The sequence below is a fragment of the Melopsittacus undulatus genome, chromosome 6 (genome assembly GCF_012275295.1).
Source record: "Melopsittacus undulatus isolate bMelUnd1 chromosome 6, bMelUnd1.mat.Z, whole genome shotgun sequence".
Lineage (NCBI taxonomy): Eukaryota > Metazoa > Chordata > Aves > Psittaciformes > Psittaculidae > Melopsittacus > Melopsittacus undulatus.
The window spans coordinates 44,024,736-44,052,510 of NC_047532.1; the positions used below are offsets into that span (position 1 = coordinate 44,024,736).

The window sequence follows — 27,775 nt, forward strand, 5'->3', positions numbered from 1 at the left end:
AAAGCACTATGAAACAGCCTTAAGTCAGCTTGAGATAACTAATTTCAAGCATGGCTGTCTAGTGTGCCTGTCATTCCTATTGTCCTTCCAAACTATTTCAGACATTTTGAGCAGGGAGTACTAAGCTATGAGTTAGCAGGGGTTGTGACATTAATGGTCAAAAAAGGTTTAAGCACCAGGAGGGAACAATGACAGCGCTTAACAACTGGTGGCAGTTTGGAGGATTCTGCTGGATCTCTGTTTATTAATAATTAGGCTTCGCCTCGGAGGAAGATGTGACAACTATCGGAGGTAGGATTTGCATGGGAAACAAAGGGAGCTGTTGCTGTTCGGTGCCTATTGTTTGTGTTTTGCTCACTGGCTTTGCGAGTACAGCCAGGTGCAGTCGGCAGCGGTGAGGTGGCTGTGGGGAGGGGGTAATAGGAAGGGGGGAGAGCCAAGGGTGGAAATACTGTTGACAGTCCTGCAGTTTACGGCAGAAATGCCTTGAGGACAAACTGGCTCAAATCTTGCTGCCTGCTGAGTGTGCATTCCACATCGCCATTCCCACGGAGTAAAATACATAGAGGTCATGCAGAAAACACTTTACTCCTTTTCTACTGAGGCAGCTGGACTCTTTCAGAGATGGGAGAAGCAGAGGAGAGAGAAGCTGCCCTAAAATAAATGGGGAAGAAGAAAGCAATGGAGCCTGTAAGATGAGGGAGACATGCTATTAGTGTGTAAAATGTGTCTGGAGTGCCACCGATGTCACTTGAAAAGGAGAAAACAGAGGCGGGGGGGTGGGGGGGGGTGGGGGGGTGCGGTGTGCATGTGTTTGCAGGAGGGTTTTTCCGGGTGAGGAACTCCTCAGGTTATAACCTATTGCAAAAAAAAGGTGTGATGTGTCCATCCATTTTGCATAATCAAAGCTTCTTCTGCACTTTTGGCATTACCTTGCTGGATAAGAGCTGTCATTTCAGACAGAAAATCTACTATTTTCTCCTGTGCCACTGCCAGCCCCATGCCACTCTCCCTCCCTCTGAGGAAAAACACTGTGGGAAAGGATGCAAACAATGTTCAGTTGGATGCTGAAAGGGTTGTGAGTGAGGGCTCAGGGGGGAATGAACATCCAGTAGTATAACAGGAAAGCTTCCCCTTGAAAATGCTTGCTTCTTCCCAGCCAGAAGTTCAAGAGATGATATGCAAAGTTAGAAGCCTCATGTACTTTTTGATGATGCGCTTGTTTATCATTACCAGTCAAGGAAATGTCCGAACATCAGAGTTCGGTCTGCATGGCAAAACAGGGCAGCGAGGTTGCATGGGGTCCTTGTCAGTGCAGGGCTGCAAGTTTGCATTTTTGTCACTGCATATGACCCCCACCAAGATAAGTAACAAGAACTGAATGAATTAAAATGTTGCATCCCTGCATATACAAAATCCTTATCATGGGTGTATTAGATCCAAGTGCAATGTTCCCTGTGTTGATGAATTGTTTTGACTTGTGTATTAAAGTTTCACTCCCAAACAACAGAGAGACTTAAGAGTGAGTGGAATTTAGTAACAATAAAATGTTCTGCTTGCCTAAATGCTTCTCATAGGAGCATTTAAAAACACACTTAAAGAAGCTAAGAGTCATAGCTTGCAGTAAGAGCTATGGTATCACTTTCTGTGCTAAGTTTTAAAATTAAGGTTATGATGTCAGTTTAAATCTACCTTAATATGGGTGTCATTAAGCATACTTTACAATACTGTTGTCAAAGGCTCACAACTCAGAGAATTGTGTTAGATTGATTGTTTTCATTAAACCTTCATTAGAAAAAGAATCCCTATCTAGCAGCGACTTACCCAGCAATTTGAATTTACTCATCCTAACTAATGTCCCCTTTAAGGAGAATTCAGTGTATTATACTACACTGTAAATAGGTCATGATATAATTCATTTAATGACAAAACACCAATGACAATTTGACGGCTGAAGTGCTAAATGCATTCCACCAAAATAAACACAGATTGTGCCAAAGAGATTCAGCTATATTGTATCAGGAAGGGTAAGAATTTTTCTCAGGAAACATAAATATTCTCCATTTGATCCAAGCAACAACTTTTCAGTCAACTGCATTACTTTGCATTGCAAATTGGGGGAAAAAAATATTTCTACCTGTGTTATTTACACTATTGAGTAACATACTGATAAAAGTGAAAACTTTCTCTCAAAGAAATTGTTTCTGGTGGTTTGCAGTATGGATCAAAGAGATATTATGCAGAGATATTAAATCTGTGTCAGAAATGAGCAATGCATGTGGAAATCGAGTATGTATTTTTTCCTCATTGTCTCACTTCTGTCCAGAGGCTTAGATTATTTTACTTCAGTTTACTTCAGTGCCTTTCTGAGGGAAGGGGCTGAATGGGTAAAACCTTGAGGAAATCAAAGACTGAGTTCAGCCTGTGCCCAGCCGCAGAATTCTCAGGGGACTTGGATAAGTCCCCCAATCTCTTTGCAAAAGGGACAGTGTAATAGCCCTGCTTTTCAACTAGTGCACTCTCCTCATCTTTGAAGAAGGTGTACTAGTGATGCAATGGAAATACAGACGGTGGTGTTCAGGGAATGAGGCTGAATGTAGAGCTCCAGATAAGGCAAACTGCTAAACAATTTTCTGTATCAGGAGGAGGTTAATATTTCAGGCATTTTCAAGTGCAAAATAAGACATAACGCAAATCCCACGATCCAGAACTAAATCTGTTTTCAGAACTAGTCCACTTACAAAAACTTCTGCCAGCAGCAAATAATCCATTCATCTAGGGCCTGTCAGAAGTGACTCCAAAATCTGTCAGCATTCCCTCTGCTCTATCACTGTAGAGCAGATGCTGAACCAAATTGTGTCAGATTGATTCACTGTACTGAGAAACAATTTCTCTGTTTACTTCAGAAGCTCCATGAGTACTTTTTGCCACAAACCTCACTCACCTTTCTGCTTATGGATTGCCTATGGAGCTCATGTAATTTTGTAATTTATTTACTTGATATTTGGGAATTTCTTCAGTGTACTACTCTTGGCTTACAGATCTTTTGGGAATGGCAAATGTTTGCAAATTCATACTGTGTTGCTTCGTTCAGTCATGTGGTGTTCCTTGATTAGATGATGTGTGTAGTTAACTTAGAGAAAGTGAATTGCAAATTTCACAACGAAGTATACTGTTTCATATTGGATTTCCATCCCTATCTGAGCAGTCAGGTTTAAAATTCATGTCTTGCAAGTGGTCATATGAGCAACACATAAGCACTGAAGTGTTCCCACTAGACAGATGTGAGAGCCAGGTTAAACAGCTTTGTTCCATATGAATATTCATGAAAAGTGTTTGAATTCTTGAAGCTCTGTTGAAATGAATAGTCAGCATCATCCATCACACACTGCATGGGCCATTCTCTTACAGTGCTTGCTATGTCCCTGTATTTTCCCTAACTCTCCCTGTGGAAACTGTGCAGCCAAATTGAAAGGAAAAAACACCATCATGGAAATTTCTAAATTTTCCACATTGTAACCTCTCCTGTTGTGCTTGTCTTGCACATTGCATGACATGAAGACAGTTAACAGGAGGACAGCAAGAGCACATCAACACTGATGCACTGAGTACCAGAGAGAAAACACTGAGTGAACAAATAAGGGTGATCACTGGTGGAGCAGGGGCCAACTGCACAGAGAGTGTACATAGGAAGTAAGGATTGGCACAAGTGTGAGTACATGAGAATACCAATACAGTTTTTAACAACAAATCTAGATATTTTGGGTCATTAACGCCAAGGTTTATGGTCTTATCAGACCCAGTCCATGGCAGGCCCTGGAGCTGTCATTCCCAATTATTCCCTGTGCAGGTAGGTGTTACATGGGTGCTTACCACAGGTGCAATCAAACAAGTGGGTGATGTGGCTTAACTTTTGTCATGCAGGGGTCTGATGATATGCCAAGGAGCTATGGAAGACTTGTGAAAATAACAGACAAAAAGAAAACTAGCTAACATTTCGTGCATGGTTTAAAAGCAGTAAAAATCAGTTGGGCAAAGAGTTTCTCTCAAGTGCTTTTTACCAGAGATGAAACAAAAAATCACCTGTCAAAACACCAAGCTCTTTTGACCCAGGAACAAATGAGGAGGAAAAGGTTATAAAACATTACTATATTTGCCTTTTGAATTATTTTCTTTCTGTACTTATGCCATGTAGAAGGAAACCTCAAGTCTCCTACTGAGTGAGCTATATTGTCCAACTACTTTACGTAGAAAGTCAGGTGTGTGCTGGATCAGTGGGGTTGCTGTGACTGCACAGAACCAACCAGCAGTGTTACGACCCCATTAGATGGTCTTTTTTTACATTTTCAGTTATTTTAAAGTCCAACCATCCTAGATATTTATTCTAAAAACAGAAACATGCCTAAATTGCACACAGCAAGCACAGTGTGCAAGACACACAGCGAGAGCCACTATGGACAATACATGTGTTCATATTCTGTCAGGGCACATTTAAAATTGCTTAGGGAGAGTAAGAGAATGAAAAGAATCAGAGAAACTAAAATTAAAGCAAAACCAGAGGATCTTTGCTAGGGCAAAAATTGACTCAATGTAATCCAGAATGAAATCCCGAATTGAAACTCCCCTGAATACCACTAAAAAGTCCTATTAGATCTTCAAATACTTTTTCTTTCTTAATATAAAGCTGTCCTATTACTCATAATTAATGCACTTCTCTGGTTGTGCCGAGCAGAATAATTTTGTATGGACGACTTTTAAAGAAGCAGTTACTTAATTAGAGAGAAAACACAGAAAAAGTCAAATCCCAGCTCCCTATGCTCACATTGCTGGTTGCCCCTCTGGTCTGTGCTTTAGTGCCTTTGATGCTTGGTTGGGAGCAAAGAGCTCCCACTGATAAGCTCCACAGGAACACACAACAACATCTTGTAGCTGTAGCATGTTCTTCTAAGATCATTGAAAGGTTGGAGGCAGCAACAGTCACAAGTGCACCTTGGGTATCCCCACTGTTTACTTATCTTCTGCTTCTAGAACCTCACAGAAGTGATGTGGCAATTCTGAGGTCCTCATCAGCCTTTCAAAACTACCCCAGTAAATACACAAGCTCTTCAGCTAATCATTTGCATGACATAACTGAACAAAACCTCATCAAAGCTTGCACTAGCCTATCTTACCTGCTGAATCCTTGGCCCTGATCTGAACCACAGCTCCCCATGACATGGAACTGGAAGATCCAAAAACAGTGGGGAAGGTGTCTTTCAGAGGAAAGGAGAAATATTTCAAACTGTCTGTAAACCTTAAGCGTCTCCAAAACACTGAAAGGGGGTTATAGCAGAATCCCCAGGCTGCAGATGTGATGGGCATAAGGAGCCAAGACCTATATCCTGGCCATTCCCAGGTACCCAGCAATTTTGTCTGAACTCAGTGTTACTCTCACTCTGTGTGCCACTGGATTGCTCTAAGTCAACCACCAGCAGAAAGGTTTTGATGACTAGAGGAGACAAAAGAGCATTTGTCCCATTTCCCCACTTTCCTTTCAGTGGACCAGTGATACAGATGGGGACTGAAGTTCCTGCTTAAGCCTAAAGTGGTTCATCTGTCCAAGGTCACCATCCAGGCACTGTCCTTGCGTGCCTGCTGAGGCGCGGTACCAAAGAAGGGACAAGATAACATTGCCTGCCTTAGAGAAGTGTTGCAGAAAACATTCAATATACTTGGCTGTACTTTACTTGAGGGCAAGCTATTTTCCACCTCAGCAGAGTGGTACTACTTGCTGACAACCATTAGTTATTTGCAAATTTAGATAGACCTTACAAATGCGAGGCTCCTGAGTGAATAAATAATGTTTCAGAGCAATAATTTGGAATAAGTCAAACTAGGAATGGTGAGAAAGCCAGGAATATCATCCCTTTGGGACTCCCTACCACTTCTAATTAATATCTGGTACTTAAAGCATCACAGCCCATGGTTAAATCAAAGTCAGAAGAAATAAAGGATTATTAAATCCTTCCAGAGACTTGGGTCCCTCTCCATCCACAGTGCTCCTTAGTGCCCCTACCAAATAGACTGACTCTCTGACCTCAATTAGGATTGTATGATTTTTTTCAGGGGGACAGCCCAGGGGACCTAGCAACCAGGCAGTTCTTGTAGCTTGCAGCTGCCCCAGGGCTCACATCGTCCCTTGTTCTCTCACTGCTTTCCCATTCCCATCCAGCCACCCTCTCCTGCACTTTCCCAGGCTCTCCTGGCCCTCTGGTGAGTCAGTTCAGAGAGCCTCACAAAACCTGTGCTTTGGTTTTGGCTGGCTGAGGGAGCCCAGTTGGGAGCCAACAAACACCAAAGCTGGTGCAAGAAAAGCAGAACATAGCCAGGGGTGAGATATGGGGAACAAGGAGCAGTTGCAGTCCTGGCATGGCTAAACACTCTTAAATTATTCTATCTTAATGACTTAGTGAGGCAGCTGCAGAAGGAAGCTTCAGATAACCACATCTTAACCACAGCACCAATGAGCACAGACAAGCTGTTGTCTCTTTTTGCCCAACAAATATAGAAGATTTGAAGGCAAAAAAGGACAAGAGCTTGTCTGTGCTTCTTGGTCTTCTATCAGTGGGGCCCATCTAGCTATTGGTGAGCAGTTCTTAAGAATATTATGTTGAATTCCAGAGCTGCTGTTATGATGACAGGGAAAGAACAAATTCTGCTTTCAGGCTGCATTCAGCCTGGAGAAGAGAAGGCTCAAGGGGAGACCTTATAATTGTTTCTAGTAGAGCTTTCTAGAGCTTTTCTAGAGGAGCTTTTTACACAGGCATCTAGTGATAGGACAAGAGGGGAAGACTTTAAACTGAAAGAGGGGAGATTTAGCTTAGATAGGAAAAAAAGTCTTTACAGTGAGGGTGGTGAGGCACTGGCATAGGTTGCCCAGAGAAGCTGTAGCTGCCCCATCCCTGAGAGTGTTCAAGGCCAGGTTGGAGGGAGCTTTGAGCAACCTGGTCTGGTGGAAGTTGTCCCTGCCCATGGCAGGGGGGTTGGCACTAGATAAGCTTTAAGGTCCCTTCCAGCCCAAGCTATTCTGTGATTCTATGACTGGGCAAGGTTTACTGATCCAGGAAATAAGAGCTTCAGTAATAAAACCTAAATGGAAATATCACTTCAACTAGGACATCTTTCGATTCCTTTAGCAGAGTATATATATTTCAAGGCACAGGAAGCAATAATCCAAGCAAGGAACAAAGGAAGTTAATTTTTAACCACAGCATTTTATTAACTGGAGCTTCTGCAACTGAAAGGTCCCCCCACTTTTAAGAAAAACTTGTTACTGATGCATCAGGGTGTAGTGTAAACTTCTGACAAATTCCCCCTCTTCATTGGCTTCCATATAAGATGTTGATCTTGCTGCTACTTTGCTCTTTAAATGCTCTGCTGCTCTCCTAATTATTAATTGCATGAAACATGTATTCTCCCATCTTGCAAAAAGCAACATGAGACATACTCTCTGGTTGTGAAATCCACAGAAAATCATATTTGGTAGAGTTTAATTAAGATAACCCAGTAATTTGTAAGCAGCTGATTTGGAAGGATTTTGTCACAGGTAAACAGGCTTTGAAAAAAAAAATTGCTTTTATCTCTTCTTGCTTTCTGTTTTAGTTGTATTTCAAGTGGATTAGCATAATCTTTCCCCCGCCAAACTCCACAGCCCCGTCTATTCCATCATTGTTCTAATTTTACAGGAAGAAAATGACAGAAAGCAATTAAAAATCTCTTCAGAGATGCATACGTGGATGCACTTATTCACTAAGAACTCACAAAATAACTGCATTTTAAAGCAATTTATCCGGTGCATTAAGCGTGAACAGGATGTCTTTGTTACGTACACCCACCTTTAGATGGTTCCCTACACGAGTATGCTTGTTGTGTGGAGATATCTGCAGTAATTCAGCTCAGTCAGAGAGGATCCCCTTTTAAACTAGGTTTGAGTTTCTAGGCAGGTTTCATTTTTCCTTTTTCCCATGTGCTGAAGTTGACTGATTTCAAGTGAGGAGTCTTTCCCTGCTGGGACCTGGATTGTCAAAACCCATCACAGAACTTGTAAAATTCTGTCATTACACCAGAAGCCCTAACCCTGCTCCAGAATCATTCAGAGAAAATTCCCAATATTTGACAACAGAAGTTTTCACAACAGAGACATTCTGACAAACTGAAACATCACTCAGTGAACACACAGACACCCACATGGGGGACAGTACTAACACAAACAGCAAACTACTGGCACAAGTGAATTTATCATCAGCAAGACACAAGTGTCTTCACACTCTAACGTTGGACTAGGCTATTCATAACTCTTAAGGTCTATCAAAGAGGTAAATTCCCATGTTGTAAGGTTTATTTGATTTTCTATGAACCAAATAAAAACTATAAATTTCCTAGAACTCACGGTGAGGGAAAAGGAAGTCAGAACTCTTGATCTTAAAGCTGTGCACTTCCTTAATAAAATCCCAGCACATCTGTGCTGACACGCAGCGTGAGGTGAAGAGGTTCTCCTAGCAGAGCAGGAAGAAGTTTTCTCTGAGAAGATCTACCTGCTCTGTGGTGAGAGTTCATCTATAGAGTAAATGCAGTAGCCCTGCTAGTTTGCAAGCACACTTCCCAGGCAATTTAAATATACCTAGAGAGGTTCCTAGAAGACTTCACATACTTCACTTCTCTTTTGAGCAGGAAGTCTTCGACAAAGGAATGTTTTTTTGTCCCTCTTTGTTTCTAAGTTCACTTATACCTTTTTCAGCCTCCATTAAAACATGCTGCTGTCTACTCTTTTTCCTCTTTGTCTACTCTTTCTACTCTCTGTTCTCTTGTTTTTATTTAAAAACCCTCACATACCACAGCCTTCTGGTCACTAGCCAGGTATCCAGATGGTACTTATGTACCACATTGGTAGGTGCCTTAGAAATAGCAGACAAAGAAGGAAAAAATATCACTGTGAGGCTTCAGACGCTCTTTTTGATAAATGGCAATTGTAGACCTAATTAGCTGGTTCCCTGTTTTGGAGAAGCTGGGTAAGTAACAACAGTTGCAGTCCCAAGGAGAAAACACACCAGGACACATCTCTCTCTGTCAGGTTCTAGCTTTCCACTCAGAACAGTGTCAGGCAGATGGCTTGTCAATCTATCCTTCTTTGAAAGGCACCAGGTTTTGTCTGGGTTTGAAGGTTTTTCTCAGTGCCCATCATCATACTGCCTCAGCACCACTACGCTGTGTCAACTACTTTTGCACAGACAACTGATTTATACAATAAAGAACAAACACCACTCACCTTAATTATGTGAATATCCCTCTGGCAATAATCAGGCTAATTGCCTCAGTAAGGCCAGCAGGATTTGGCTTTAAATCAACTACCGAAATTATTTAAGCATAAGTGCATGAATTCCTTTACAACGCCAAGGACCACTCTTTAAACATTATTTACATCTCAGAAACGCTGTTTCTTTTCTCTCTTGCATTTATTTGACAAGGAGAAAGGTAGAAAGGATGAGGCATCAGGAGCACCTGTGTGAGTAGGGGTCTGAACCCACCCCGAATTCAATGGTAGGGAAAATGTGTCTCCTTCCCTTTTGCTGAAACACCTCAATAAGTCTGCCCGTGGGAACTCCAAGCTGCATCATGCCTGGGGATCCCACCAGCCTGTGCATGTCCTTCTGGAGATGGCACAGAACTGCAGAGCAATCTGCCAAGAAAGGAACCATTGCCCAAACCTGCTGCATCTGCATGTTTGACTTATACCTTAAAGCATTAGATAACATCCTTTAAAATATTTAGCTTGCTCTATTTACCTGTAGAAATTTCTAGGGCTTTTTTTCACCCATATTAAGTAATCACTGTGTTTAATGTGGCAAATGTTTTAGCATGAAACAGACGTACCAGCAGCTTCATTTTAGCAATTGGCTCTAAAGAGGGCAGGGGGCAAAAATCCTCAGAGTTAGCTGGTGTGCTGCACTGGATGCCGTCCATATGAAGGTACCCGGATAGGGCACTGATACGAAAGGCCTGAAATCCCACCTCCACCAAGGGATATATGGCACAGAGCCAGCTGTCAAGGCCAAGACCTTCAATCAATCTTTCAGATAACTGTCTTTTTAAATAGTGCTTTGCAGTGTTTTGACTGTTTCTATACGCACAGGTCTTGGGAAGAACCGCAGTCTAGATCTGTCCCAAAAGTAGGGACAAGCTATTCCTGCTTCCCATGTATCTCAGTGCAGGAGAGCCTTTCTGTGATCCACAGCAGGAGTAACAGGTGACATGCAGGTGCACTGTGAGCCTCCAGGGTCTTCCATTAAAAACCCAACATGCTTATGGAGTTGAGGAACTCTTAAGGGCTAGGAAGTAGTTAAGGTGGTCAAGGAACAGTGTTTTGCACCTACAGACTGCCTTGGTTCTGCTGAGGTGTTTAAGCCTCTTGCTGGAGCTAAAGCTTTTTCATAAGCAGTCCCAGTTTGTCGCCTCCCATTTTACAAAAATCTCTACATGTCTCTAATGCTTTTCACTGTCAGTCTCAGCACTCTTTTTATATCCATTAAAGACTTTATGAGATAGGATGACCAGAAATGGAAAAAGATTCTGAGGATAGAGCATGCAATTGATTTATATTAATGGCATTGTAATAATATTTTCAATGTTTATTTATTTTTCATTCTGTACACAGCTGAAATGCTGATTACTTCTCTATTCCTCTCTCATTTATAGAACAGCCACTTACACTGGGCTCCACAAATTTATTCTTGGGTCTGTCTCCAAAGCAGTTAAAATATAATTAATTTAAAATCCACTAACACACAAGAAGTTGAGGTGATTCTTTCCAATCAATCTTACTAGAATTCATCAGTGAGCTTCACTAGCTGTCATGCTTCCCATACATTTGTCTTTGTAAAGCTCCTCTGACTTCACTGGCTTTGACAAATTTAACAACTGTTAATACTAAAAAAACCTCCCACCCTGTAATTTCTATTGAACCACACTGCAAGCCTTAGAAACCCCCCATTTGTACACAAATAAATAGCACAGTCACCTGCAACAGCGTCATTAATGACTCTTGCATTTATTTGTACTGATAGCTTTCATCCCTTGTACACATCAGAGATACAAGAAAGCTAAGCGTGCCAAGATGTGTTAGTTTATAAAGGCAATCAAAGAATAAATATTACTGCTTAATTTTTCCTTCATAATATATTCTGACTTGAAAACTATATTTGGTGTAAAATCACCTTACCCTAAAGGGATTAGAATACGAAAAATATCTCTCAGTGATGAAGGGGAGAAAAAAAAAGGCTATTTTTATGGAGGAGTATATAATAGAAGAGATTATAGAGCATGGTGCCAACAATAGCCTGAGACTGAGCACAAAAAACTTTTATAGTTCTGTTTGTCAACTAAAGATGAACAAACTGTTTTGGACTAAGAACAGCCTGATTCTTGTGTTTAAGTTGATACAAAATCAAATACAGGTATCTCATCAGAACTATGACAAAGCAACTTGCTCTTCTGTTCATTACAAGGTTGCTGTGCACTGCCTTATTTTGGCTGGAGGGAGACAGAAATACAATATCACAAATTTTGGGATCTGCTGAAAGCTGGAAACACCAACAATAACAACACTTTATCTTCAAAGACTTGCTAAAATTAAGGGCTAGATTTTCAAAGCAGCTTGGCATCAAGAGCACCTTTAGACTTCCATGGCAAATGGAGAACTGAGAACATGAAATAAAATGTCTTTCATTTTCAGCCAGCCCCTATAAACAGCTAGCCATCATCACACCTTTCCTACAGGTTAGAAAACAGGCGTGATGTGGACAAGTGATTTTATGTGAAGGAATTTCAAGGTTGCAAATGGTCACATAAACCCATTTTGTAACAGTGTAACCTAATAACAAAAGTCTCTATATTTTTTTATTAAAACCTGGCATTTCAAGCAGAGGCACAGGAGCAAGTCCCCAGCATGAGATCCAAATGTGTATCTGTATATTTGGCTCATGAGACAGCACAGCTAGTATACAGCAATATTCATTAGACCTTCATGCATGATACATAACACAAAGTAGTTACTGAATTAATAAGCATAATTTTATCTAATTGGCATATTTTTATTATTTATGTGTGTTATAGTAGCCAATTAAACCTTCGGTTGTGCCAGGTTGAAGACAAGCATACAGCCATAAAGATCAACTAAATGCAACACTTGCAAAAGGCATTGGACAATGCCATGGAGACTGCCCAACCTATGGGAGGAGAAGCAGCACCCGAGTTCCCCCATCCCTGTGAATGCACCAGTGGATTTTAGAGGGGTACTGAGGAGGGCCCTGCACAGAGGGCAACCTGCCAGGAAAATAAGCTCAACAGGGCTGAAACCCATAAGCATCACACCATATCATGATATCTGGCCAGTGCCCAGGTTGGATTTCAGTAGGACTGAGCTCCTTGCTGCAGCCAGAGCCTTCCCACAGCACTTCTTGTCCCTCCTGAGCAGGACTGCAAATCAGCTGCAGTTTGACAAGTCTGAGTATATCTTTCACAGAAGAAATTGAATCCCAAGCATACACACATTTGCTGTGTTAGTTTTGCACCTAGATATGTGCGCATTTTTGCAGTGTCTCAGAGGGACAGGGTAACAATTAGCTGGCCATGTTTGAGACACCATTGCACTATCCTGCTGGCCATTCCATTTTCCTTATATACAGAGATACCTACTGTACCAAACCAGTGAAGTGCAGCAAGAGAAAACATGCCAGCTCCAGGTAACATAGTGTATACTGTTACGAAAGCAGTAATCTTTGGCCACCTCTGCTCTTGCAGACTGTTGGCCATCCTGCAGGGTCAAGTGCATTGACCCAACACTGGGTATAGCCCAGGAGCGTGCTCAGCAATGAGCAGGCATTGTGCCTTGTACAGGGAAGCCTGCACAGACCTGGGCAACTAAACATGCACACACACATTCCCTCTGGCTGCTTCACATTCCTGGAGGGGTTATTCATATTTCTAAACTATTTGGTGTAAGCAGCAGAGAGGGATGAAAGATTGGGACAGCAGCAGCTGCAAATGAATTGCCCTATCACAGGTACTGAATGATAACTTTGCAGCTATCTGAGGCAGACTGAGCAATCACTAGTATCCTGGGGTGAAGAGAAGTAGAGCAGTAGTGGCCTGGCCAGAAAAATAAAAGTTGGCAGAGTAATTGGTGACCATACTCTTTTCTAGCTCTTTCTCTCTGTGTTTTTTCAGGGGGGTGGAGGTAGTGGGGGTAGGGATGTGCATTTAGAGCATCACAGGAACCAGATCATCAGCCCTTCTGTCAAAGAACTTGTTGCCTGGCATTAAATAGTGCTAGTATCACAAATCCAGAAGAACAACATTTTCATTCATAAGATTTCCTAGTATATACAGACACAAATCTTCCCTTTCTGAAGCAGTATCTGCATTTCAGATTCTCAGGCATACATTTCCTGGGATAGTGGGTTTTTTTCTATTCCTTCTTATGTGTTATCTTATGTGTTATATTTCTGGCTTTCATATGCACGTGACTAGGAAGCATTCAGTTATCCAGAGTTCCTTTTGCTCTCTAACTCATCTTTTTCATCTATAACTTATTTTATTTCCAGATATGAAAAAGCAGATACAAATTATATCTGACAGTATCTCCCCAGCTCCTGAGATTTCAGATGTGTCTTGCTCTGTGGTACCTCTTTTGCCAAATCTGTGTGAATAGAACAGAACATATGTCTCAAAAGCAGCATTTTATCATAAATTAACCCTGATTTCTTCATTCAAATTCTAGTGATATCGTCCAATTACTTCACTTTCTGCTAATTTCTGATTGTCTTTACTATCCATCCTCACAACTGAAGAATCAAACAAACAGGCTATTATGTGTGAAAAGTAGTTTTTAACATAAGACGGCGAAACAAAAACAAATGCTGAAACCAATAAATTTCAGCAAATGCAAAGCTACAGCTGTCATCCGTACCATCAAGAGTAGCAACAGCATTACAGCTAAAAATTAAAATCCTCAAATTCAATCAATCTGCCAAGATTGTACAGTACTTACTGTACCAGCCCATAGCAAGAGCTGATCCCTCTTGGGGTCAATGTTTCAACTGGAAAGGTGTGGGAAGAGGGATGACATTTTCTTATTTGAAAGCAGATGAGGAGAGGCACAGAAGAGTGACCTGTATTGTCCAAAACCACACAGGAAGCCTAAAACAAAGTTAGCAGTCAGTCTCACAAATCCCAGCACATGACTAAACCCCAAGTAATGCCCCCTACTCCTACATTCATAGAATTGTGCCCATTTTTGCCTTATCCCCTCAGGTCAGGGCACCTGTGAGCGCTGCCTCCTCAGAAAGACAAATGTTCTGTCTAGACACAGCCCTGTGTTCAAAGCCAGCCAGCAATAGCCTTCCTGAGAAAATACAAGAAATTCCTTAATTGGTAAATGCAGGATAATCTGTGCCAATGAAGGTCTTATACCGACAGAGATTAACTTTAAGTCTTGAAACATGAAATTTTTATGGCTGCTCCAAAATTTAATATATTTGTACTAAACATTATTAAACAAAGCATTCACATTACCCATCGACACATCCACTCCATCTCAGGAATCACACACCGTCACCAAACCATTCGGTTACCTATTTAATTAGCACATTTTTTTGTGATGGACGTTAGAGGATTATGAGAGCCACAAGCTTTTCAGTTGATGAGTACTACCAGGTTAATGAAGGAGGAGAATAGAGAGGAGCACAGCATAATTTTGACTAGTCCCAGTATTCACAAGTGAGATTTTTAAATCAAGGTAAATAATGCTGAAACACAGCCAGTTTCTTTTCTCTGGATTTCTGAATGGTTTCCCTTCATTGTTGCCATGCCAAGTTTCAAATTTGCTTTGTGCCAAACTTCATGCAAACAAATTCGCAGAGAATCCATTTCAAAGTCTGACTTACACTAATATGCCTGAGCATTAATGCTATGGCTGCACTTTCTGCGATCACTTAAATGAGGAACAATAAAGCCAGATTTATTTTTATTTCATCACAGCTAAGCCCTAGATTTTGCATAAACAGATACCAAATGCACCTAAAACTCTTAACCATCTTTTTTTTCAAGCACACAAAGCAAAGCCTAGCTTTGGGGTAGGAGGGAAGGGAAACTTCATTGTGACTTCATTGTCTCTTTACAGGATCGCTTTAAAATTTCCTGTTCAAGGTTTGTTTTCCCATTACAACCCCCAGAAACTCAAATAATGCTCCAGCTGAGATCAGCAGAATCAGGCAGCTGAAGGAAATCTGTGACAAGATACCCATGTGGAAAACTCATTATTTTTATATGTATATTTCCATAGTTGCTATCAAATATAAATAAATTATAATAATATCATATCGGAACTAAAGCATTTCTTTTCCTTTGAGTATGCAAAGATATTGAGATGCCCAAAGCACTTCTAGAGCTGAGAACTGGGGGAAGACATGTGCAAGAGATCCCTGGTCACAAGCAGCAGGAGCAGCTCCTTGGCCTCAAATCAGGTCATCCTGCTTCCCACCAGGGCCATCACCTTCTGGGGAGAGGTGGACTGGCCAGAAAGCTGCAGCTAATTAGAGGTAATTAACACAGAGAGAAATCCATCCCGGGCAGCTATTAGAGAGACACTCAAGGAAAAGGCAGGGGAAGATGAATCCAGACTCTGTTTTTCAATTTGGGTGGCTACTCAGCAAAGAAATGTCAGTGGGAGAGTCACCTCTCCTTCCTCTCTCATGTGCTGAGGAAAAATACCCATGCAAGTTATGCGCCATCTGCACTCACCCCCTACTTGTCTCTACCACTCCCTCTCCAGTTACTTCCAAATATCACAGACCATCCTTTGCCCTCTCTGCTCCCTCCCCATGGTCTCATTAGAAGGAGGTTTCCTTCACCCCAAGCCCAGACTGCTATGGCACTCACTAGACAAGAGAGAAGGATGAATACGCTTTGTTTTAGGTACCTCATTACAGACATACCTTGAAGGGACCAGATGTAAATTAAAAATGGCCTTTGACACTGTCTGCTTCTGATGAACTAATGAAAAGTGTTATAAGGCAAGGCCCAAGCCAGGATTGTGGTGTTTCAGGGACATCTTGTCCAACAGAAAGCAAGCACTGCTCCTGGCCACGTTTCAAAGACTTCAGAAAGTGCAGTGCTTCCCAGGCCTCCCCTTTCTCACTCCCCAGCAAAAAACAAAGCTCTGTGTCATTTACCTAAATGGCAGCTGCAGCTCATTTGAAAACAGGCCAATTTTTCAGATTCACACTTGCATTCATGGACATTTAGCCTTTTTATAAACACATAATGAGTCTGGTTCAGCTGGGGATAAGCCAGGGCTGCTTCTTTCCTTGTATCAAAGCTCCCATTGCAATGAATTCCTGCATGGCCTGAAAGCATGCAGCCTGGGCAGAGGGAATCCAAAGCAGTAACTCAGTTTTCACTACCCAACAAGATACACAGAACTCCCAGAAAGTTGCTTTTTTTCTGTTGTTTTGAAAGAAAAAAAGACAGTAGAGTTCTTTTCCTCCCAGTCAGCAGCCTGACCCTGCCCCTTCAAGCCCCTGCTGTGCAGCCCTTTAAAAACAGCAAACCATCCAAGCATATACTCAGAAAACCCCAGGCAGCCTTTTCCAGCTTTTCCTTCACTGTTGGGCATCCAAGCAGGACAATCCTGCTGCCAGCTATGGGTGGCTGAACTTTCCCCTACCACAGAGCCAGCACCCACATCATTGGGCTGGCCTATTTGTGATGTAGCCCAGGTGAGAAGCAATCAGTGTACTACACTAATCACTTCCACACTAACAAGTCTATGTGATTTTGCCATAGGAACTCCTCTGCAGTCCAGCAGATAATGACTTTTGGGTAATGCAAGCCATACACCTACTGCTGGGCACTCACTGGTCATCAGTCTGACAGAGCCAGTGCAGTCTTCTGCCATCTCTTACTTTGCCCCACTCAGCTGTAGTTCACTTTTGCGTGCATTCTCCTGCACTGTCCTGTCATGAAGAGACACAGGTAAAGAGCATATCACCTAGGTAAATTTATCCTTCTCCAATCCCATTTTCCCTCATTACATCTTTTCCTTGACCACAGTGAACAGCTGATCCTTTGCAGCACATGCTCTGTAAAGGTGGGTAGACATTTACAGTGCCACTCAAGATAAGTTAAGGCTTTTAATCTTTCAGAACAATTTGCCTCACCAGCTGTTAGCTATCAGAGTCTGCTCCAGCTGACTAAGACCCTCTGGTATCTAAGTGTCTAAAACGTACAGTGCACTTAAAACCTGTTCAGTTCTCATTAATTTTCTCTAGACAGCAGTGGAATATGCAAATATTTGCAGCCCCTCACCCAAAACCATGCTGTAGAGGGCTTTATCTGAAGTTGCAGGGAGGTGTAAAACCACAACAGCACAAGAAGCCCACGGGGGAAGCAAGTCTAACAATAAACAAACAAAAAAATAAGATAAAAACAACCAACCCAACCAACCCCAACCTCTTTATGCCCCGACCCAACCCTTCCCCCCCCCCCCCCCCCCCCCCCATATAAAAGGGAAAAAAAAAAGAAAGCAAAAGCAAAAACCAAAGAAACAAAAACCACAACCATCTTCTGGGCAGTGCTGTGGCAGCTCAAGGCTTCATGCTGATGCAGACGATAGGTCTGGACAGTTAAATCCTTTCTCCCTCCTTTGGGCAGGCAGCAACATAGGACTTTAGGCTGTCCACCTAATAATAGTTACAAGTACAGAATAGCCAGAAAATGGAGGGTTGAGAGCATGAAAACATCACTTCAGAATTTAGTGAGGGAAAAAGTATAAAATGCTAATTTTTAAGTACATGACCAGTCTCAATACAAAGTACGTTTAAAACAAAATTACCTGGAGTAGGGCAGAGAAAAGTCAGTTAATCCTTTTACTTGGAGCACATAGTCATTTCCTAGGATGTATTTTCCCTTGTTCCATGCAAGTCTTTGTATCATGGGGGTCTTGATCTTCAGCACAATTAAGGATCACTGAATTTTCATTTTCACAGTTACTTTGATCTCATCTTGCTGGGGGAAAAGCAGTTGCTAGCCCCATTTGTCCATAGTATTAGTTTTTCCATTGTCTTTACAGAAGCTATCAATCTACTGACTGGGTTTTGTCATGATTTAAAAACATCACCTCAGTAGGGTTGTTATCTTTCAGCCATATTTCACAGATATCACGAAACTGGTTTATACTGACGTCTTACTTAGCATCCGGCTAAGAAGACAATTGCAGGGAAATATTGGCAGAGATATAAGGCCATTATGAAATAAAGAAAGATATTTAAAGCTTTACAGGTTGTTTTCTGTAGAAGGGATCGTAGTGATGCTCCTATGCACAAAATAGCCACTTGCTATACAAAGGCTGAAGCAGAAAGTGCCCATTAATGTATAAAATAAATCCTACAGACTGGCTGAACAACAGCTCAATTCTAAGCTGAAGTTTTTCATGGCTTCTTGAATTATCTAATTTGCTAGAAGTGAGTGACTGCTTCTGGGAGTGTAAGGGTGCTAATAATGCATTCTGGAGTGATTAAGGTTTATCATGTAAATCTCTATAAGAGTGTTTTTTTTAAATGCATATTACTTTACTTTCTTGATAAACTATGATGGCTCCCTAGGAGCCATTAATACAAATTAGGGTGCACACCATACATAGTAGAAAGCCTCCTGAAACATACTTCTTCCACATGCAGGGTAATCAGCTTTTAAATTATATTAACTACTGCAGCTGTGATGCTTTTCCCCCAGTCTCAGGGATCACATCACTTTTACAAAAATATTTTCTTACTGAATTTCATTTCCTCAGATAAAAGCTCAGTTTTAAGTTGTGCAAGCAGGAGGTGAAAAGCTGGAGACTGGCAAACTGCAGGCAGGGAAGACAAACGCCATTCGCTTCTACCACTTAAAAATCCCCAGATACTTTTCATAAATAATTTCTATAATCTAAAAAATATGTTGCTATGCACATGCAGAGAAAAGTTTCTTGCTTGTTGCTCTCACCACCAGGTCCCTATTTTCAGTGCCCTTTTTTAACAAATTGCAGCTACTTTTGCCCTGCACAGTGAGCTCACTGGGCAAATTTGTTTTCTATAAGCACAGTGAGCTTAACTGTTTATTTACTGCACCATAGAACTACTGCAAACATCATCACTACCTGGAAAACCCTACCCTGGTGCATATTAAATGAACAGAAAGAGAGAAAGAAAAGTTGCACCGACTTCAGTTAGAGTCAGGTCAAATCATAGCATTTCACCTTGGCCTCCACTTGAGCTCATTCAAGGAAAAATGAGGTCTTGAGCCAGGCACAGTCTGAAAGACAAAATCAGGGGACCTGGAAATAAGGTGGTTGCTGGGACAATGGTGTAAACATTAGCTCAGCTATAATTACAGATGTGTTCTTCTAAAGAAGATCTTTGACTAAAAATAGTGGCTGAGGAAAACCTGAGTGAAAGCTCCAGGATCTGCCCATAGGATCTGCCCCATAGTGGATAAAGCAACCTTGTAATCGCTGTGAGAGACACATGATATTCTCAGACCAGTTATTATAGGTCAAGGAAGGATGGCTTCATATGCATATTGTAACAGATAGAAAGACTGAATAAAACCCACCTTCATACAGGGAAAAGACCTGATGATGGATTCTGTTTTGCTTTTCTAATGGAAGGATCCCCAAACCTCTCCATGCTGTGTTCTTGGAGCAAAATTCCCCACACTCCAGTGCTCCCACATCAATCACAGGCAATCTCCTCTTGTGGCTGGATACAGGGTAATGCCAGTTTGCAAACCTTTCCAAGGTGCTTGTAAAATATAGCTGGGATCAAAATGGCCATGAGGAGTGGACAGGAGGAGCACACAGAGGGCAGCTGTGTGCACTTAGAGAGTACAAGAGCTGTAAGCTGCTGTAGCACTCATCTATCCTATATGGTCAGCTAAATTAACCTGGGGGTTCTATAAAACCAGGCGGAAAATTCTTTCTCTCTGGCAGATGATACTTTCCAATCACCAGTTACAATTTTTTCTAGCTTTTATAGTGTCATAACTTGCTACCAATTATGCATTTGAAAACTACTTGCTGGAAAAAAGCTGCTAGCCTTCTATACCACATTTTTGCTCACTAGAAGATTGCAACAGGCAGCAATGCACAATACCAAGGAGGGCTTGCTTATGTGTTAAACCTGCAGGTATCCAACTACAAAGTTCTTTATTCAACAGTGTTATATCCTTCTGCTGCTACTTATGCTGTTGAGCACATCCTATACACATACATGTATCTTCTTGACAGACTCAGACAGGTAGGATTTGGAGAGAAATGCTCTTGTACAAAATAACCTCAAGCCAACTCCCTGCATCAGATACGGTTTCCATCATCTGCATTTTTGAGCCCCATCTCCATCATTATCACATTCCGCCTGAAAGCTTTGCGGTTTCAGACTTTGGCAAGACTTGTTGAAAGCAACAAAATTGAAACGTGTTAAAGCCTTTTTCAATGGCTCCTTTGTCTCACATGATCCATGATGAAATTTCTAAAGGAGTGTTTTCTTTCCCTGCAGCTCTTTCCCTCTCATTTTTTATCTATAATGAACCTACTTGCCTTAAGTACAAACTTTTACCTTTTCACACCCTTTGCACGGAAGAAGTTTAGTTTTACTATGGCAACCATGCGTCAAAGGTAGGATCCTTTCAGTTTTCTGTTTCTCTCTCTCTCCTTTGAGCAAAGACTGAAATATATGTATCAGAGAGGCTTGTAAAATCCAGTTTCTACAGATGTCGGTCTGAACTGTTTCTTTATTTATGAGGAGCATCGGACAGAGCAGGCAGACGCAGTGTCAGATTAGCTGTGCTTGTCTTGCAGGTGCAGGGCAGACGGCTTTGGATGTGCTCCAGGCACCCGGGCACCAAACAGAAAGGCTGTCAGAATAATGTTGCACTTTTGTTGTATGAAAAGAAGTGTGAAGCACCAGGTTCCTCATTGCTTCTTGCGTGGAGAGGAGTAGCACTATGAAAGATTATAGTACAACTGGGAGGAATAGAGAGGGTGATAATTTATATGATAATGTCCGATAACAGTGTATGGTGTATTCATTTGCATAAATACTGCAACGCTCCCAGAGTTTATCCTTTCTGCACAATTTTAGTCTCTACACAATTACACAGGAAGGCCTTTGGTTGCCAGGGCATGTTGTTGTGTATTTTTTTCTTGTTAAGCTAAGCAAGCATTTGAGCAGTATTCCATTAACCCAGGTCTAGGAGGTGGTTTTGGCATAGGATGCTCCTGTTGCTGCCATATCCAGTGCCTCCAGTCATTGGCTTCGTGCCTGGTTTGACGCGAAGCATCAGCAGGGCTGTGCGAGACAGACAGTTGTAGGCAAACAGATCGGGGTGCTATAAAATTAACACCCAAGTGTCAGGAAGAACGTGAAAGCTAAAAATATTCACTGTGAGCCTACAGCCAAATTTGGAACTTGCATTAGAGAGTCTTTTTCTGTCTTGCATCACCCTAGCTCCAGGCCATCTCCTTCCAGAGCTTTATTTCCAGAAGCTCGCTCAGCCACTGCCCTGCTTTGGCCATTGGTGCCCCTTTTCACAGCCCTCTCAGAGGTGACAGCTGAGCAGCACAGCTCCAAAGCTGTTGGCAAGTGCAAGCAAGAGTGCCAAGAGTCAGTTGCAGCACTATCCCACTTTGCTTTCTAGAACTCTCCAGGCAGATTGGCAAGAGTCTGAAAACACTTGAGTCTTACTCTCTTGGAGTTGTGTGAAAGTAGATCTGGGAGAACTAGAGAAAGCAACAGAGAAAGAAATACCCTGCAAAATGTCTAAGATGATAACCATTTAATATATCTGCAAGTCTGCTACAGAGACTCACAACCATGTGTAATGGGCTGTGATCTCCCAAGAATATTTTCTTCAAAGTGTTTGCAAAGTTGATTTTGTAGCTATGGAGGGGCAGAGACAGGTACATCTTAGCTGTATTGTGCTGTGACTGTACTCAACCACAACAGAGAATAAAGTACAAATTCAAGCTACATATCTGTAGAAACAACAGGCAGAAGCTAAACGTCATGCAGAGGTTTACCAAAAAAGCAACGTTATAAGGCAGTGTTTTGTTTCCTTTCCCTGCAGCACTGCTGTTCCTTTCATTTAAAATTGAGAGTGTAGTTAAATTTACAAGCAGCAAGGGCATAGGAAAAGTTGATAATAGCCATGGGCTCAATCTATAGGGATTGATCCTGCCCGTGATTGAGCTGTCTTCCATTAAACAGCTGATGGAGATTCCGAGTGCTCAATTTACCTTTCCAGCACAGGATTTTTTATCCAAACTTCTTCTCTACCCACTCCAGGACTGTCAGAAAATCTGTCCATATCGCTAAAGACTTCATTTCCCTGATTACTGTAGCAATCCAACACACTGATCAAGTACAGGCAAAAGTTCTTTGAGCAGTCAGAGTGACCACAGCACCTCATGGGGATTTTTGATGAAGCCAAAGAGGTTTTCATCTCAGTTTGAGAGCTCACACAAATTATCTGATGACACTAAAAAATTCTCTTGGCAGTCTCACTGGACCTGCTAGTCACAACAGTGCCCAGAAGCCTGCATTGGTTTTCCTGCATGGGGAAGCTTTATTTCCAAAAGCGCACACACAAATCCAGGTTGCTGCAACAGTCCCTCATGAGACACTTTTGTGAGGACAAAATGCTGCCACTAGATATCACAAGCAGCTCTCCTCCACCTCCAACCCCTCCTGTCTGTCTTCCCCAGAAAGTCTGGTTGCATCAATCCACCTGAGGTATTTCAACCACTCTGACCCATTACCAGTTAATTAACTAGTTAAGAGACTTCCTTGTCAAGCTAAAAATTGAAAGTTCAGCAATTGTTATTTTAAATGAAACACCAAAACAGATCTCCTATAGCCTGTTAAAACTTCCCTGAGGTTTCAAAGGACTTTGTCAAAAGCTGAAAGGACCTTGTTAAAAGATGTCACCCATCAGCATTGTATTTAACCAGTTCCAAAGCAGCCTGTCCCCCAGCAGCAGCTGCAACAAATGTCATCCCACTTGTCCCATAGACAGGTATGCAGGGGATCGCAGCCCCCACCAGGACCAGGGCTCTAACATAACACTAACAGACCCCTAACATAACATGAGTTATAAATCACACAATCACTCCCTGGTACCAAGACATACAACATTAAGGAGTAAAGCAGGCTGAGGTCACTGTGTTTTGACCAAGGACATGCATCTCCTGCTGTGGAAATCAGGCAGGGTGGTATCCCGAGGTTTTCTTTTGTCACAATCAGTGCAGGGAAATCATGGAAATCAGATCACAGAGAGACAAGCAATGAGTAAAAACCCTTGGAAAATAGGGACAAAGTATCTCTCTGATAAAACAATCACCAAGATTAGCACTGGGTAGCTCCAGCCTCAACAACCTCAGCTGAAATATGACTGAAGTCTGGTGTGTGAGGCAGTCAGCCAGGAAGGGGAAACTATTTCAGCTCAGGGTTATTTCTATTTTTAACACTTCTATGTTTATTTCTGCATTTCAAACAAAATGCAGGGAAGTCAACTACCTGTGCACTAGGTGAAACTGCAGAGGAAAGACAGACATTTCTTCAGTGGGAGAAGTCAATGATAACCAGGGCAAGTAAAGCCACCCTTCTACCCACCTGATAAATTCCTCTCCTGGCAATTCTGGGACAAATGATCAACAGGTTATGATCCCCAGATGTTGATTACAGAGCTTGTGTTTCATCTGATGATTTTTAGGTCAACTCTTAGACATTCACATCAGAAAAAGAGTTCTTAGCAAAATGTAGCTATTTTTCCACCCAGTTCTTTTAGCAATCTTACCACTGACCAAGAAATAGTTGTCAAATAAAGCAGCTACCCTCTTATCCTGGGGAGATAGTTCACCCAGGCACATTATGACAGGCAACTACATTGTAGCAAGTAGTTAGCAATAATGAATAATTAATAAATGATGTATTTGTGTCTCAATACCCCAAGGTCTCTGGGCACCTTCACAGAAAATAATTAAAACAATAGATTACAAATAAGATTACAAGTCCCTGGGCAAGTGGATATACATAAAACCACAGCAATGCAAAAACAAAGAGGATGTGAATGTGATGTAGAAACAAAGAAGTTCTTGTGCTTTGCTCTACAGACTGCACAGCTTCTTATCATGCACCACACACCACCCTAGGATGTGAAGAAGCCAAAACCAAAGGCAAATACCAGCCTTAGAAAGCAATATTCACAAGTCTTACTATCATGAAAACATCTCAACACTAAAGAATGATAGCTAAATAGGGAAAACACAGGTTTGCAGGCTACACAGATGCCCAAGACTGTGAGTGAAACCAGTGTGAGATGCAGGTACCTCCTGGCCACGTCTCCTGTGAGGGCCTTTTCTAGCCAAACTTCCAGCAATTCAAATGGCTTGGGGGCAAAGAGCAATTCCTGAACATTTCTAGTACTGTGCCTCTTACATAGAGCTGCCCATGTATTACAACTGCCAAGAGCTGGGCCAAGCACCATCATTAGCATAAAGAGGCAGGCTGTATATACAAACACCTTTTCTTTGGGATAATCAGAGCCTTTCCCAAGCACAGCCCTAACAGGAAGTTAAAGTAAGCAGCCTCCTCTCCTGCTGTATACAGACAAACTATTTTCAGACCTCTTTCACAGCTACTTGGATAAGATGATCACCTTAGCAAAACACAGTAGGCTAAAAGCAGTTTTTTCTAAGCTTCCTGGTGGAATCACAAGGAAAGGTTTCCAGCTTCCATTTGAGAAGCTACATGAATTACATTTAAATAAAAGAATTCACCAGTTTGAACAGTTACAAGCAAAATGCAGAATAACTCTGGGGTTGTTAAGTCTCAGGGAGCAGAAGGGAAAAAAGGCTGTTTTCAGCCTGGAGCACCTCTGTCCTTTCCATGCAGATGCTCAAAGAAACCTCTTCCCAGATTTTAATTTCTCTCTCAATGGTGCAATGTGAAGGTTCCTGGAGGCTTAAAACCTAATATTTGATAGCCCCAGTTATGAGCACTGTGAAGCTTTCCCACCACAGAGAAAGAGCATATCTGTCACATATGCCCATATATCCAGCCTGTAGAGTTACCATTTGCCACATTATGCTTTCAGTTGTACAGCATGGTTTGGCAATGCTACAACTTCACTGCATCTTACGCAAGAACAGAAAACTCCCACTGACTTAAACTCAGTGATCTACCTGAAAAAAAACCCATACCTCTAAAGACAACTCAGCTTGACATCCAGGTGATGGTATGTGGGAAAGTGGCAAAACCTGCATGCCTAGGAGCAGAGGAAGGGAAAGCTTCCTTCAGCAGTGCTCACAGTTGGTTCAGCTTCACTCAGTTAGGAAATTTCACCTTGATTTTATTGTTTATCTCATTACATTCCCTATTACATCTGTAATTGTCTCAGAGAAGCTCATCATTAAGTTTCTCTGTCATTTCTGAACTCATCCCCAGGGCTCAATGCAGTGATGAGGAAAGTGTGAACATCCTCATGTAACGTAAAACTTGCCAACATCAGTGCTTCCCTACCTCCTTGAGCAGTGACACTTTTATAGAGGAGAGGAAGCTGTAAGTAAGCCTTGGGTTATATTCAAACTTTTGCATAGGTGTAGCTGCTTATAGTTATGCCATTATGCAAGAGAGGTGGTGAGCCAATGGCTAAAGAAAGTTTGCCTCTTTTCCATGCTGTTGAAGTCCCTTTTGTGGCAGGTCAGGACCAGCCAATGCTAAACCCCAAGCACTGGTGTTAGTGGAAACCTTGGCAAGAGAGGCTCTGCAGGGGCACGGGACTAGCCCTGAGGCCGCCGGCTGCCTGCAGAAACAGTACCAGGCCATCTACATCAAACGGACACCACCAGTGTCCCAGCACCACTGGGACAAGTTTGCAGCCAGCCTCAGCTCACACCACAGCTCACTAAGGGTGAGGATTTAGGTACAAAGCGTAGTTCTAGAAAGGTTGCCATGCCCTTACACTTACCACAATGTAAGCTTGAAGTCCAATAAAGCACATACCATTGAGCTTAGAGGTTCTCCTTCTTCATACTTGAATGCTGAAATGATTTTTAAATTTATGGGTTTTGTCTGTTTGCCTGGAGAACTGTGATTAGTATGTGCTATCACACAGAAAGTGTGTAAACAATTACTGCTCCAGAGCTGTTCAACTAGGCTGCTTCCAGTGAGGTCTTTGGTGAGATTTTTGTATGTTTGTTTTTGTATTGTTGTGGAGATTTTTGAGTTTGTTTTTGTTATTGTTGTTTTGATTGGGTTTTCTTGGGGTTTGGTTTGTTTGGGTTTTATTTTGTTGTTTGTTTTTCTTTTGAACAGTAGATTAAAGGGTTATTTCTGTAGGAAACAGACATCTTAATAATATTGAAAATGAAATGTCCTAAATCAGAGGCTAGGAATGTCTTATTTCATGCACTAGCTGCTGAATGATGAATTAATAACAGTATCTCAAATATATCTTCCATCAATATGCTTATTCAGATCCATCAGCATTTAATTAGCATAAATTATATGACATGAGGAGAATTCAGGCAGTCATCAAAAGAACACTTCTCTTATAAGCTACTGAAGTTCTTGTGGTTTCTGCAAGGCAGCAATTCCTCCATCATCCCACACCCCAGCCCCCCCAAAAAAAATCCATCACAAATCAAATATTTTCACAGTAAATTTAGAGCTTAATTTTCCCTAATTTTCTGAGGATAGGATATTGGATCTTTGGGTTTGGTTCAGGTTATCTTCTAAGTTTGATGCCAAGCAACAGCAGTTACACAAATGAAATAACAGCAGTATCTAGCTGCAGAGGGACCTTCAGCAATCCCTGTAATACTAGAGTGAGGTAGAGTACCAGTAAACCACACAAGCCATTTCTCATTTAAGCATCTTAATTCAAGAGAAAATATTTATGACTATGCTAAAGAGCCTGGGTTTGGGGTTTTTTTTAAAGTCTCATAGCATTACAAAAGGTCTTACTGCTGTGCCTTCAAAAGGCTGCAAAGAAAAGTAGACTGAATCCAGGAATGGGAAAGTTAGACAGTAGAAATGTCAGCCAAATGACCAGAATGAAGAGAAGGGAAAGAACAGCTGTAGATCCCCATTGGGATGAACAGCATCAAAATGCTCATTTGCAAAAAAGAAGGGAACCAAGCAGGAGAGAAAGACAAGGACATGCAGGCTCCTAACAGCAGAAACAGATATCACTTTTTCTGTGTGCCTTTCTGAACCTGAGAGAGAGAGATGCCTGCTTTAACCTACAACAAAGAGCTAAAAAACAGATGAATCAAACCAGCAAATGTTATTTGTATTAAGTATCACATTAAAAGCATATTATACTATTGGTTTTGTGGCACATGTTTTTATCTAAATGTATTCTTTTGTCCTAAAGTTTTGTTCAGTGAAAAAGTTGATTCTAAATCTTTGATGCAGTTATTCTTTAAACAAGGATTGCTAAGAAGTGTCTAGATCCCCAGCCTATTGCTCCAGGGAGGTCAGGAAGGGCAGTGCACCAGCACCGATGATGCAGTGCAGGCTAGGGCAGCAGAACTGCATGTACATCTGGAGCTAGCTTCTTCCAGAGGCTACCAACAACTGCAAAAGCTTTCTGATCTGTAGTAAAGAGCAGATCCTAGCCCCAGAGGTCTTTGTGCAGTTTG

The 27,775-nt window shown here is 41.7% G+C and overlaps 1 protein-coding gene across 5 annotated transcripts in view; it reads left to right on the top strand.

The window, feature by feature from the left end:
- Positions 1 to 27,775, top strand: part of KCNMB3 (potassium calcium-activated channel subfamily M regulatory beta subunit 3) — a 155,809-nt gene that overhangs the window by 53,969 nt on the left and 74,065 nt on the right. Inside the window, exon 1 of one of the 5 annotated variants that reach the window (XM_031047138.2) lies at positions 48 to 291. The exons of the other annotated variants lie outside the window; for them this stretch is intronic. The gene's annotated coding sequence lies outside the window, so the exon portion shown is untranslated. Of the gene's footprint in view, positions 1 to 47; positions 292 to 27,775 lie in introns of those variants that run through there. 5 annotated transcript variants of the gene reach the window in all.